The 13,880-nt window shown below is 43.6% G+C and overlaps 1 protein-coding gene and 1 long non-coding RNA gene across 10 annotated transcripts in view; one reads left to right on the top strand and one right to left on the bottom strand.

The window, feature by feature from the left end:
* Positions 1-61: 61 nt before the first annotated feature.
* On the bottom strand, positions 62-3,139 carry LOC105870965 (uncharacterized). Its single transcript, XR_001153835.2, has 3 exons — positions 2,948-3,139; positions 1,360-1,537; positions 62-300 (listed from the first exon to the last, which is right to left on the bottom strand). It is a non-coding gene; the product is annotated as an uncharacterized LOC105870965 (long non-coding RNA).
* A 44-nt stretch (positions 3,140-3,183) lies between these two features.
* The window catches only part of SFI1 (SFI1 centrin binding protein), a 91,683-nt gene continuing 80,986 nt past the window's right edge, over positions 3,184-13,880 (top strand). For all 9 annotated transcript variants that reach the window (XM_012763972.3, XM_012763979.3, XM_012763973.3 and 6 more), the window contains exon 1: positions 3,184-3,318. The gene's annotated coding sequence lies outside the window, so the exon portion shown is untranslated. The remainder of the gene's footprint in view (positions 3,319-13,880) is intronic.

Raw genomic sequence — 13,880 nt, forward strand, 5'->3', positions numbered from 1 at the left:
TAGATAACATTAAAAACACTGCTCGGGTTATTGCTGTGTAATAAACCACCCCAAAACTCAGTGGCTTCAAACCTTTATTTTGCTTCCAACTCTGCAAATTGGGCCAGATCCAGCTGAGACAGCTGGTCTGCTCCATTCAGCATCAGCTGGGGCAGCTCAAATGATGTAGGCTAGGAGCATCTGAAGGCTCACTTACACGTTTGGTGGTTGACCGTGGCTGTCAGCTGCGATCACTAGAGCTGTCACTGGAATACTTACACATGGCCTCTCCATGTGGTCTGAGTCCTCACAATATGATGGCTGGATTCCAAGGGCGAGTGTTCAGAGAGAAAACGAGAGAGCCAGATATAATTGCTCTATTGCCTTTCCTAACCTAGCCTCAGAGTCAGTGTCAGTTCTGCCATGTGCCACATTCTGTTCCTTAAAAAGAAGTCACTAAGGCTGGCCTGTGTTTAGGGGAAAAGGACTTAGTCTCCACCTTTATATGGGAGGAGCGACAAAGAATTTTGGGCATGTTTTAAATCTACCACAAGCCATACGTGAAATCAGTGTCCAAGGCATTTTAGTTATGATCGTGGCCTGGCTCTTCTTTAATGTCTTGTAGAACTCTCGGCTCAACTCACTCTTACCTGTCCTTGTAAAAGAAAACAGTTATCTAGGAATAGAAGGTAAACTTCTTTCACCTGTGCCATACAAACACTAGATGCTGGGCCGGGCGCGGTGGCTCACGCCTGTAATCCTAGATCTCTGGGAGGCCGAGGCGGGCAGATTGCTCGAGGTCAGGGGTTCGAAACCAGCCTGAGCAAGAGCGAGACCCCCGTCTCTACTATAAATGTAAAGAAATTAATTGGCCAACTAAAAATATATACAAAAAATTAGCCGGGCATGGTGGTGCATGCCTGTAGTCCCAGCTACTCAGGAGGCTGAGACAGAAGGATCGCTTGAGCCCAGGAGTTTGAGGTTGCTGTGAGCTAGGCTGACGGCACTCACTCTAGCCTGGGCAACAAAGTGAGACTCTGTCTCAAAAAAAAAAAAAAAACATTAGATGCTTATAAATTCTTTTCATTATAGCTTTTGAATGTTATTCTTCTTGGCAGGAATGAAAATTTGTGTTCTAAATGCCCCCTTTTGCAGCCAATAATCCATTTTCAAATAGTTTGAGAAACCCCTTTGAGAGCAAAAGAGAAATGATTTATTCTAGTTCTTTACTAAACATTTGTAATTTCTTGGTTTAGGTTCAAATCAGTTCAAAGTTTGGCATAAGGAGACTCAAAGGTTCAGTCAGTTGGGGAAGCTGGCAGTCCAAGAACAGTAGAAAAGCAAATGAAAATATAAGACACTTATAAATTATGAGATCACCTGTGAGAGTTTAATGCCAGGCCATGACCTTCAGCAGTCTCATCTCAGATTAGGATTCCCCCTCTCAGAATGGGTTTTTTCCTACTAAGTTTTTCTTCCTCTAGAGGTAATTCCTAGTTCCAAGGAGCCAGGCTTTGAACAGTTTTACAGTTGTCACATCGTATCTTCAGGTTAAGAACTAGAAAGACAGAAATTATTAATGAACTCCTAGAAGACCACATAGCAAATTATTTGCAGAGCCTAGACCTGTTCTGGTACTTCACATCTTTGATTTTATATATGGGAAGTACTTAATACAGATCTTGACACCAAATAATGGCTACTGCACTAGCTTTTCTATCCTGTTATGGTATCTAATAATCTTTTATGACAGGACTAATTAATTTCATTATAATTCAAATGGAAATAGCTTTCATCCCTTAGTGAAAGCGGACAGTGATAAATGCACATGAAGAAAGCATCAGCGTATTAGCTCAAGTCATCTAGAAAGAATGCTTATTAATGCATGCTAAATATATCAATTTACACAATTACATAAAAGTATTTAGGCTAATTTTACAATAAATATTAGCGTTAATTAGGACTTTGAAACTTACCGAATTATTTTAAAACTACTTGGCCACATAAGTTCAGATTCGCCCCCAAAAGGTTGGTTCTGTTCTCTGAAAGTAGTTCTCTTTTTAAACATGTTTTAATTACAAAAATTAACATGTAGGCCAGGCGCGGTGGCTTACGCCTGTAATCCTAACACTGAGAGGCTGAGGCAGGAGGATAGCTTGAGGTCAGGAGTTCGAAACTAGCCTGAGCAAGAGCCAGACCCGTCTCTACTATAAATAGAAACTAATTGGCCAACTAATATATATAGAAAAAATTAGCCAGGCATGGTGGCGCATGCCTGTAATCCCAGGTACTCGAGAGGCTGAGGCAGGAGGATTGCTTGAGCCCAGGAGTTTGAGGTTGCTGTGAGCTAGGCTGACACCACAGCACTCTAGCCTGGGCAAGAGTGAGACTCTGTATCAAAAAAAAAAAAAAATTGTAGAAAATGGAATAAAAATACAAATTACCTATGTTTCTAATCCTGAGACACCAAGTTATTTTTCCTCATGTTTTTAACGCAAAATCTTAAAGCATTTATATAAATAATACTAGCTTTTGCTCTCCGCCAGAAATCTCATATGCTTTCAAATGTTTTACAAAGCACAGGAGTACATCAAAATGTCCTACTTACCCTCCCCGCCCCTATTCTTCAAAGATTTATCAGAGTGGACCCAAATTAAAGACAAAAATTAACGACAATTAGGGCTCATTAATTACATTTAAAAGGAAGGGTTGTAAGAAGAAATCGACCTGGGATCATTCTAATTCGGGGGCTGTGGGGCTTTCCCCCTTCAAGTCCAGGTTGTGGCAACTTGGGCCACCCACGCGTGGGTACATCCTACCCCACGGAACCGGCTTGCGGACCCTGAGAACCAAGAGGCAGAGGGGGAGGGAGGATTTTGGTCTGCGTCCGCTGTCGGATATCCCTGGTGTTTGGCCGCAGGAGGCGCAAGAGGGGGATCCGCCTCGGATCAGCTCCCACTCCTCTCACCTATCAGGAATAGTAGGAAGCTCAGCTCAGAGAGAAGCAAGGGGGCCGAGGAGGCCCACAGCCCACCGTTGGACTGCCTACACAGCGTCATGCGCGCACCTCGGGGCCAGCTGTCCCCGCGCCCGCTCCGTCGCGGCCAGAGCGAGGCGCGCCACCTGCCCGATTGAGGCTGCGCGAGCTCCGGGGTTTGGGTGAGGCGTGCTCCGCGCGCGCCGCGTCGCCATGGAGACGGGGGCGGGGCCGGCGCGGGATGGCGGCTGAGGCGCGCTGGGGCGGGAGTGGGCTGCGCGGGCCGCAGCAGTCCCGGCCGGATCGGCCGGCTTCCGCCGAGACTTCTGCCAGCGCCGAGCCCGAGTGCTCGGCTTCCCCAGGTACGAGGCCCGGCCCGATCGCCCCCAGCCTCGGCGTGGCTCGGGCTCTTGGCTGTGAGCCGGCAGCGAGCTTAGGTTCTCCCCCCCGCCGCCCCCGCTGGGCCTGGTGACTCGCCTGTCCGAGCCTCGGCTTCCGAGCTGCCTACCTGCCGGGCTGTGGTGCGGGAGTGAAGGAGACATGGGAAGAGGGGGTATCACGGCGCTCGGAGGCCACAGTCCCCGCCCGCGCGGCGCTCCAGTGGTTTCCGTGGGGCGCTTCTGCTCCCCAGCACAGGGGGCGCAGCGTCCTCCCGCGCATCCGGTGAGCTCCAGGCCGGTGCGCGGGTGCAAGTCAGGGGTTTCCACATCCCTGCTGCGTGGCCCGCGAGGGTGTGCGACTGACCTCACGGGCCCCATCTCAGGTGCTAACGTAGCAAACGGACCGTGAAGCCTCTCCCGGTGGGAGAGGGGTTCGGTGTTCTTATGTTTTTTATTTTACAGGAGGCTGTTCCGATTTCTCGTTAACAGGTGTGGAGCTGTGTAGTAAATATTTGTTGAATGATATTAGGAACTTGGGTACAGGCGTACCTTAATTTATTGCACTCAGCAGAAGTTTGTGGCAACCCTTCTTGGTGTAGCCATTTTTCCAACAGCATGTGCTCACTTTGTGTCTCTATCACAGCTTGGTACTTCCTCAATATTTCAAACTTTTATCACATCTGTTATGATATCATATCACTAATCACAGCGATCTGTGATTAGTGATCTCAGATTACTACTGTAATTGTTTTGGGGTGCCCCAAACTGCACCCATATAAGACCTCGAACTTAATGATAATTTTATGTTCTGACTGCCCCAGGGACCAGCTGTTCCCACTCTTCCTCTCCTAGGGCCTCCCTATTCCTTGAAACACAATATTCAAAGTTGGCCAACTAATAGTCCCATAGCGGCCTTTGAGTGTTCAAGTGAATGGAAGAGTTGCATGTCTCTCACTTTAAGTCAAAAGCTAGATATTATTAAGCTTAGTGAGGAAGGCGGGTTGAAAGCCAGGCCAGGCCAGTTGCACTGAACAGTTAGCTGAGTTGTAAATGCAAAGGAAAAGTTGTTCAAGGAAATTAGAAGTGCTACTCCAGGCCGGGCCAGGCGGTTGAAGATTTTATTGTCCTCATCGCCTATGGCCTGTGGCCCCCACATCAGGATACTTTTTGAGCTAGGCCAATATATAACTTCCATGTATTGATTTTTTTTTTTTTTTTTTTTTTTTTTTTTGAGACAGAGTCTCACTTTGTTGCCCAGGCTAGAGTGAGTGCCATGGCGTCAGCCTAGCTCACAGCAACCTCAAACTCCTGGGCTCAAGCAATCCTACTGCCTCAGCCTCCCAAGTAGCTGGGACTACAGGCATGCGCCACCATGCCCGGCTAATTTTTATATATATATATATCAGTTGGCCAATTAATTTCTTTCTATTTATAGTAGAGACGGGGTCTCGCTCTTGCTCAGGCTGGTTTTGAACTCCTGACCTTGAGCAATCCGCCCGCCTCGGCCTCCCAAGAGCTAGGATTACAGGCGTGAGCCACCGCGCCCGGCCCCCATGTATTGATTTTTAATTTTGTCTACCTAAAATGTACCCCTGCTTTTAAAAACCTTGGCTTGTAAGCCATCAGGAAGTTGGAGTTTTAAGCATTAACTGCCTGTTCTCCTTCCATGGCGTCATGCAATAAAAATGCTGTTTTCTCCCGCTGTAACTCGTGGCTTTGGTGTCTGGCTTTGCCGCGATGGGTGAGCAGACCCCAGTTTGATTTAGTAACTGGTCACTGGGAGCTCTATGTTGAATATGCGGTCTGTTTAAAGAAAAACTCTAGACAAATTTAACAAAGTTTAATTGAGCAAAGAGTGGTTTGAGGATGGGACAGAGAACCCATAAAGGGGTTTAGACTGACTCCATGACAGCCACAATAGGAGTTTCTGGGAGGAGGTCAAAGACCTGGGAAATTTCCTCAGGTGGTGGTGATGGATATCTTTTTGTTTGCCTCTTGAAGCAATTTTCTCAATTTCTTTTAGAATCTTCTTAGGTGCCTTTAGAAGTAAGTGTCCTATTCAATTTGTTTGCTTCTAAAACCAGCTTTTTCCAATTGTGCATACAGATAAATTATTTTAGGCATTTTAAGACACCCGCATTTTGGCCATGACTGCTTAAGATCATCCTAGGTTAGGTGGGTCCACTTTCTAGGTGAGCACACGCCTTTAGTGTTATATATAAACCCAGCTGGTGTTTAACTATTAAATAATAGGAGTTGGGGCTGGGCGAGTTGGCTCACGCCTATAATCCTAGCACTCTGGAAGCCCGAGGCAGAAGGATCACTTGAGCTCAGGAGTTCCAGACCAGCCTGAGCAAGAGTGAGACCCTGTCTCTACTAAAAATAGAAAAATTTAGCTGGGCATAGTGGCATGCACCTGTAGTCCCAAGCTACTCAGGAGGCTGAGGCAGGAGCATCACTTGAGGTTGCTGTGAGCTAAGCTGATGCCACAGCACTCTAGCTTGGGCAACAGGACAGGACTCTGTCTCAAAAAAAAAAAAAGGGGAGTTGGTAACAAATGAAAAATCAAGCCTAAATTTCAAACAATAGGAAAGTAACTACAATTTTTAAAGCATGCTGTGTAAAATAAGACCACTGGTGCCAAACTATTGTCAGATCCTTACTGTCAGGAGACAAAAGGCAGAAAAACAACAGTTCCATGAGCAGTTCATTGTCTGACCTTACCCAAACCTCTGATCATCAGGCAGAGGAAGAAAAGGCAGTCTTTTTCCTGTAATCCAAATTGGAGACCCACAAGGTTAAGACGGAAAACCTATGTTCTAGAAAGGGAGGGCTTGAAAGAATGGCTCAAGCAAAGTCCAGACCTTCAACCAAAGAGTGGGATAGGTCTGGGTTTTTCAGTAGGACTCACCACTTTGGATGAGAAACATCCAACAGTTTCTCTTGGAATCAGAACACAGGGCATTCAGGGCTGACTAGGCACAGAGTCTTGGAGGAATGTTGGATGGTTGGGGGTGGGTTGCTCTGAATCCTGCCTGCTCCACCACAAATGTTGACTTAAAAGGAAGAGGCTGAGGCACAAAACATAATTTAAAGAGTGTTCTTGAGCCAAAGTGAGGACACCTGCCCAGAAGACTCAATCTCAGGTAACCTTGGATATGAGCTCCATTTGGCCTTTATTGTAAGCAGGTTCTTAAAGACAAAAAAGGGGGACAGTGAGTGGGCTGATACAAAATTGTCAAGAATCCTCATTGATTTATAGAAATAACGTTGATTAGTGATTGGCTATGCCTTATTAAGGTGTAGGGTGTGGGTTATGGTATATGGTGTGCCATTATTAGCTTAATTTATTGCTATTTGTGGAAATAGCAAGCAGTTTGAAAGATGAATGAATAGCTCAAAGTCTCAAAGTGGGGAGTAGGGTGATTGCTATCTTTTTTTGGCAACAAGGTCTGTTCTGTTGCCTGGGCTAAAGAGCAGTGGCATTATCAAAACTCACCACAACCTTAAACTGCTAGACTCAAATGATCCTCCTGCCTCCTCACCACGCCCAGCTAGTTTTTCTATTTTTTTTATAGAGATCAGATCTGGCTGGTCTCAAACACCTGGTCTCAAGAAATCTTCCTGGCTTGGCCTCCTGAAATGCTAGGATTATAGTCATGAACTACCATGCCTGACCACTGTTGTCTTTTTTTAATGTCTCTCTGGGCCTGAAAAATTTAAAGGACTTGCATTTCTCAGTTAAAAGTTCTTCTTTCTCGTGAAAGGGAGATCTTTCTCTTTCTCTCCTTGTATGTTTAGTCTACCCTGACACTTGGCCTTGGTGCAGGACCTCTCAAATGAGAATTTGCATCCTTTAGTTATGAGAAACTCCTTATACCTTTTATAATTTCTTCCTCTTTCAGTTGCTGATTATTTCTCTTTCTGGAATTCCTACTAGTTATATATCTGATCCCCTGGTTTGAGCCTCTATTTTCCAGCCTTATTTCCTATTTCCTTTTGTCTTTTTTCCTTCCTATTTCTTGAAATTTCCTTAACTTTATCAATCACCTTCTAATGCTTTGGCTGTCCTATTTGTTTCTTCTTCTATTGTTTTCTTTGGAATAATATCCTGATTTTTATTCTATGGGTATCTCTCTGAGAAAAGTTAACTATAGAATGTTCTTTTTGTTGTTGTTGGGTTTTTCTTCTGTTCCCTACATTGTCTTTGTGTCCTCCATAATTTTTTTTTTTTTTTTTTTGAGACAGAGTCTCGCTTTGTTGCCCAGGCTAGAGTGAGTGTCGTGGCATCAGCCTAGCTCACAGCAACCTCAATCTCCTGGGCTCAAGCAATCCTGCTGCCTCAGCCTCCCAAGTAGCTTGGACTACAGGCATGCGCCACCATGCCTGGCTAATTTTATTTTCTATATATATTAGTTGGCCAATTAATTTCTTTCTATTTATAGTAGAGACAGAGTCTCGCTCTTGCTCAGGCTGGTTTCGAATTCCTGACCTTGAGCCATCCTCCCGACTTGGCCTCCCAGAGAGCTAGGATTACAGGCCAGGCGTGAGCCACCACGCCTGGCCTCCTCCATAATTTTAAAGAACTTTTTATGAGGCCGGGTGTGGTGGCTTATGCCTGTAATCCTAGCACTCTGACAGGCTGAGGTGGGCGGATTGCTTGAGGTTAGAAGTTCGAAACCAGCCTGAGCAAGACCCTGTCTCTACTAAAAATAGCAAGAAATTAATTGACCAACTAAAATATATATATACAAAAAATTAGAGTGAGATGTGCACCATCTGGGGGATGGTCATGCTGGAGACTCAGACTTGTGGGGGGGGGAAATGGGCATTTATTGAAACCTTAAAATCTGTACCCCCATAATATGCCAAAATAAAAAAAAAAAAAAAAGGAAAAAAAAATTAGCCAGGCATGGTGGCGCATGCCTGTAGTCCCAGCTGCTCGGGAGGCTGAGGCAGCAGGATCACTTGAGCCCAGGAGTCTGAGGTTGCTGTGAGCTAGGCTGATGCCACGGCAGTCACTCTAGACTGGGCAACAAAGTGAGACTCTGTCTCCAAAAAAACAAAAAAAAGAACTTTTTATGAAAAATGTTAAGACAACATCCATTAGCAAAAATTGTGGACTATTATTCAACTCAAGAACTGTCTTGTTGCATCTATACTTCTGCCCACTCTATTCTCACTGTATTATTTTCGTTTTTGTTTTAATTTAGAAATGTTTTCAATCTTATAGAAAAGTTACAAAAATGATACAGCAAACTTCCATATATCTTTATCCACATTTATCACTTTTTAACGTTTTTGCCTCTTGGTTTATCATTTTGTCTATGGTGGTTGCAAAATGAGTGTTTTCCAGCTCTACCACTTCTTCCACATTTCTCTGTAGACATTCTACATAAGGATGAGCCCTCTCTACTCCTCTGTTTTTCTGTCTGTTAATTTCTTTCTTTCTTTCTTTCTTTTTTTTTTGGAGACAGAGTCTCGCTTTGTTGCCCAGGCTAGAGTGAGTGCCGTGGCGTCAGCCTAGCTCACAGCAGCCTCAAACTCCTGCTCAAGCGATCCTCCTGCCTCAGCCTCCCGAGTAGCTGGGACTACAGGCATGCGCCACTATGCCCGGCTGATTTTTTTTCTATATGTATCAGTTGGCCAATTAATTTCTTTCTATTTATAGTAGAGACGGGGTCTCGCTCTTGCTCAGGCTGGTCTCAAACTCCTGACCTTGAGCAGTCCACCCGCCTCGGCCTCCTAGAGTGCTAGGATTACAGACGTGAGCCACCGTGCCCGACTGTTAATTTCTTTATTATTTACCTGTACTCATGAATTCCTATTTTATTTAATGTGTTGTAATTTATTATTTTGGTGCTCAAATCTATCATATTTTATCTGTGTAGCAGTGGAAGAAAGGCTTAGTATGAGTAGCTCCATTTAGCTTCTGACCCCCTGCAGTAATATTTAGGTTAAAAGCTTCTGCTTAGCTCTTTGCAGATAGGCTAGCTAATTATAAGAAGAATTTAGTTTGTGATTCAACTCTAGAAGATGATAACTGTCCCCTTTCCAAAACTAACTGCCCAGGAGATAAGAAAAGTATGCATACAAGTAAAAATGCTATGTTAAAGATTTATAGGCGCTTCGTGACCTGACCTACTCATCCAAAGTTAACTGACCAAAAGCAAAGAAGTTTTACAACCTCTGCAAAGCCTCACTGAAACCCAGATATCTTTGACGCTTGGTTACCTCTTGGAACCCCCCACTTTCCCCTTCCCTTAATATAAAAAGGAGCCTAAAGTTCATACAAAGGATGGTTCTTTTGTTGTTTGGTTGTTTGTTTTTTTTTTTTAATTTTTTTTTTTTTTTTTTGAGACAGAGTCTCGCTTTGTTGCACAGGCTAGAGTGAGTGCCATGGCATCAGCCTAGCTCACAGCAACCTCAAACTCCTGGGCTCAAGCAATCCTGCTGCCTCAGCCTCCCGAGTAGCTGGGACTACAGGCATGCGCCACCACGCCCGGCTAATTTTATATATATATATTAGTTGGCCAATTAATTTCTTTCTATTTATAGTAGAGACGGGGTCTTGCTCTTGCTCAGGCTGGTTTCGAACTCCTGACCTCGAGCAATCCGCCCGCCTCGGCCTCCCAGAGTGCTAGGATTACAGGCTTGAGCCACCGCGCCCGGCCTTTTTTTTTTTTTTTTTTTTAATTTTTTTACAATTTTTCTTTTCTTTTCTTTTTTTCACTTAAAGAATGAGAATCTACAAAGGATGGTTCTTTATTTTTTTTTTTTATTTTTGTCTCTTTTTTTTTTTTTTTTTTTTTTTTGAGACAGAGTCTCACTTTGTTGCCTAGGCTAGAGTGAGTGCCGTGGCGTCAGCCTAGCTCACAGCAACCTCAGACTCCTGGGCTCAAGCGATCCTACTGCCTCAGCCTCCCGAGTAGCTGGGACTACAGGCATGCGCCACCATGCCCGGCTAATTTTTTGTATATATATTTTTAGTTGGTCAATTAATTTCTTTCTACTTTTGGTAGAGACGGGGTCTCGCTCAGGCTGGTTTCGAACTCCTGACCTTGAGCAATCCGCCCATCTCGGCCTCCCAAAGTGCTAGGATTACAGGCGTGAGCCACCGCGCCCGGCTCTGTGAGGTTTTTTTTTGTTGTTGTTGTTGTTAACAGTTGCTTTTTAGTTTGTTAAAATCAAGATCCAAACTAGGTCTGTATGTTGCATCTGGTTGATATGTCTCGTAAGTCTCTATTAATGTATAGGTTTTCTCCACTTTCCTTTGCAGTTTATTTATTGAAGGAATTGAGTCATTTGTCCTGTGAAGTTTCCTACATCATCTCTATTTAGCTGGTTGCATTTTTATTTTTTCCTGGTATTTTTTTTAAGTTCATACAGCAGGTCCTCAAATAAAATAGTTTTGTTCAACATAATTTTGTTATAACGATCAGAAAAAAATCGATTCCTGCCAGAGCCATTATGTGTGTGGAGTTTGCCCATTTCCTCCCCATGTCTGCGTGTGTTTTCTGCAGCACTTTGGTTTTCTCCCACATCCTAAAGATGTGCCTGTTAGGTTCACTGGCGTATCTAAATTGTCCCTATCTGAGCGAGTGTGGGTGTGTGTGAGTGAGTATACCCTGTGACGCACTGCCATCCTGTCTGCTGGGAGAGGCTCTGGCCACCCTCAACCCTGAACTGGAATAAGTGGGTAAATAATTAAATCTTACTTGTTTTTAGTAATCTTTTATTTGTTTATTTTTTTTGAGACAGTGTCTCACTCTGTTGCCTGAGCTAGAGTGCCATGGCATCAGCCTAGCTCACAGCAACCTCAAACTCCTGGGCTCAGGCAATCCTCTTGCCTCAGCCTCCGGAGTAGCTGGGACTACAGGCATGCGCCGCCATGCCTGGCTTGCTTATTTATTTATTTATTTATTTATTTATTTATTTATTTATTTTAGTTGTCCAGCTAATTTCTTTCTATTTTCTTAGTAGAGACGGGGTCTCACTCTTGCTCAGGCTGGTCTCGAACTCCTGAGCTCAAATGATCCTGCCTCGGCCTCCCAGAGTGCTAGGATTACAGGCGTGAGCCACCGCGCCCGGCCTATTGTCTTTCTTGAATGTATATATTGTTCCATTTATTTTGATGTTTAATTTGGAAAGTATTTGGATCTTTATCTAGAAGTTTGATGTTTTTGTGACAAGAAATATGCCATAGGAACTTAACTCTTGTTTATATCAATTAGCCTGTGGTAAAATAGATTTTTTATGTGTCTTTTGCTTAAAGTCACAGTTTCCAAGAACCTAGTCATGACGTTAAGTGAGGACTTACTGTACTTAGTTCTAGATGAGGCTTGCTGATAATCGGCTTCAATTTTTTTGGCAAGATTATATCACAAGTGGTGGCACGTCCTCAGAGTCCTTTGTTGGGTTTATTTTGGTCTTTTTTCTTTTTTTGTTGGATGTCTTTTCCAAATAGGTCTTTTCTTATACTTACGTGCCAGCAACTGAGAAATCAGTTGGAAGCTCCTAGTGTCTGAGCAAGACTGGTGAGTTCAGACCAGGCACAGTGGCTCACGCCTGTAATCCTAGCGATCTGGGAGGCTGAGGTGGGCGGATTGCTCGAGGTCAGGAGTTTGAAACCAGCCTGAGCAAGAGCGAGACCCGTCTCTACTATAAATAGAAAGAAATTGGCTGGACAACTAAAAATATATAGAAAAATTAGCCGGACATGGTAGCGCAAGCCTGTAGTCCCAGCTACTTCGGAGGCTGAGGCAGACAGATCACTTGAGCCCAGGAGTTTGAGGTTGCTGTGAGCTAGGCTGATGCCACAGGACTCTAGCCTGGGCAACAGAGCAAGACTCTGTCTTAAAAAAAAAAGACTTGTGAGTTCATGAGCTTTACTTTAGGGTAATGCTTTTTCATTAATGGGGGTGAGGCACAGATACCGGAATCTGGACATCTGTTAGTTTTAGCATCTTCTAAGAAGATTTTTCCAGTCTTCTGCCTGAGAGGTACCAGTCTAGCTGCCAGAATTCTGGAGGCAGAGCAGGGAGAGACCCTGCCAGCAGGGTTGGAAGGAGATCTGGGGCTGCAGTTGATTCCTGTATAGTCTTTCATTCAATCCCCTTATTTGTGGCCTGTGGCTTCAATTACGTGAACTTTTCCTTGTTCTAGTTCTGAGCTCTTCTGGAATTCTGTGTAGCCTGCTTTCCTTTGAAAGTTTTCACTTCCTCAAACCTCTTAGGTCAGTTCATTTTCCTTCTTTCTTGCAAATAATCTGTGGAAATCTCTCATTTCCAATAATTCTCCTCTCCCATGTATTTGATTTTGTAATTTGTACCCTTTTTATCCTTTACTATTAGCAAGTTAGTCTACATGTTTAACTGGGAGTCAACACCTAATTATCTTTGTTTTTCTTGGGCTGCTTTGTATTTGATTATGATTATCATCATTGATTATCATTATATTCCAATTTAGAAGCCAAGTTCATGTTCATGCATATCCTTATTGAGAGCAAACCTACATCCTAGTCTTTCCACCATTTATGTATCTTATCTGTGAGGTTACAGACATTGTTTTAGATTCTGGAGATATAGTGGCGAGGAGATCAGATACAACTCCTGTTTTCATGGAACTTAATATATTGTAGTAGGAAAGGCGGACATGTACATGTAATTAGAATGTTGGTGCCGAGGGTATAACAAAAGGGAGTTCTTGACCACATAGGACATTACACAGAATCATTATAACAAGACATGAACCCAAAGCAGTGACCCATTTATTATGGCAGTATTTCACCAAAAATGCCTATTTGAATCCTCCTTGATATGATTTATTTACAGAAACTAATGATGACCTATGTTACTTGAGGTGTGGTATCAGAAAGAGTAGGTCTAGGACATAGGTTTGGTGTCAGTAACAGAACTATTCATTTTGTATGGATAAACTCTTTCTGGCTAATTCCATGTCTGATTGTCATTGAAACATGTGACCTCGATTATAAAGGTGACATCATTCTTTTAGAATGAATAGCTCATTAAGAATGCATCATAATTTCTGAGCATAGGATATGTTTACCCCATTAGCTTGCCTCCACATGTGCTTAAACCTTACTCCTCTTATTACTTGTATTAGTTTCCTGGGGCTGCTTAACAAAATACCACAAACTGGGTGGCTTAAAGCAATAGAAGTTTATTCTTTCACAGTTCTGGAAATCAGAAGTCTGAAATCAAGGTGTCATCCTCCCTCTGAAGGCTCAGGGGAGTATCTGTTCCATGCCTTTCTCTTAGCTTCCAGTGTTGCCAGCATTCCTTGGCTTGTAGACATATTGGTCTGATCCCTGCCTCTGTCATCACATGGCATTCTCCTCTTTGTGTGTATCTGTGCCCGTGTCTCTTCTCTTTTTAAGGACACCAGTCATATTGACTTAAGGGTCCACCCTATTCCCATGTGACCTTAGCTTACATGTTACATCTACAAAGACCCTGTTTCCAAATAAGGTCACATTCACAAGTATCAGGGGTTAGGACTTCAACATATCTTTTTGGGGAACA

Source organism: Microcebus murinus, chromosome 22, assembly GCF_040939455.1.
Source record: "Microcebus murinus isolate Inina chromosome 22, M.murinus_Inina_mat1.0, whole genome shotgun sequence".
In the NCBI taxonomy this organism is placed as follows: Eukaryota; Metazoa; Chordata; class Mammalia; order Primates; family Cheirogaleidae; genus Microcebus; species Microcebus murinus.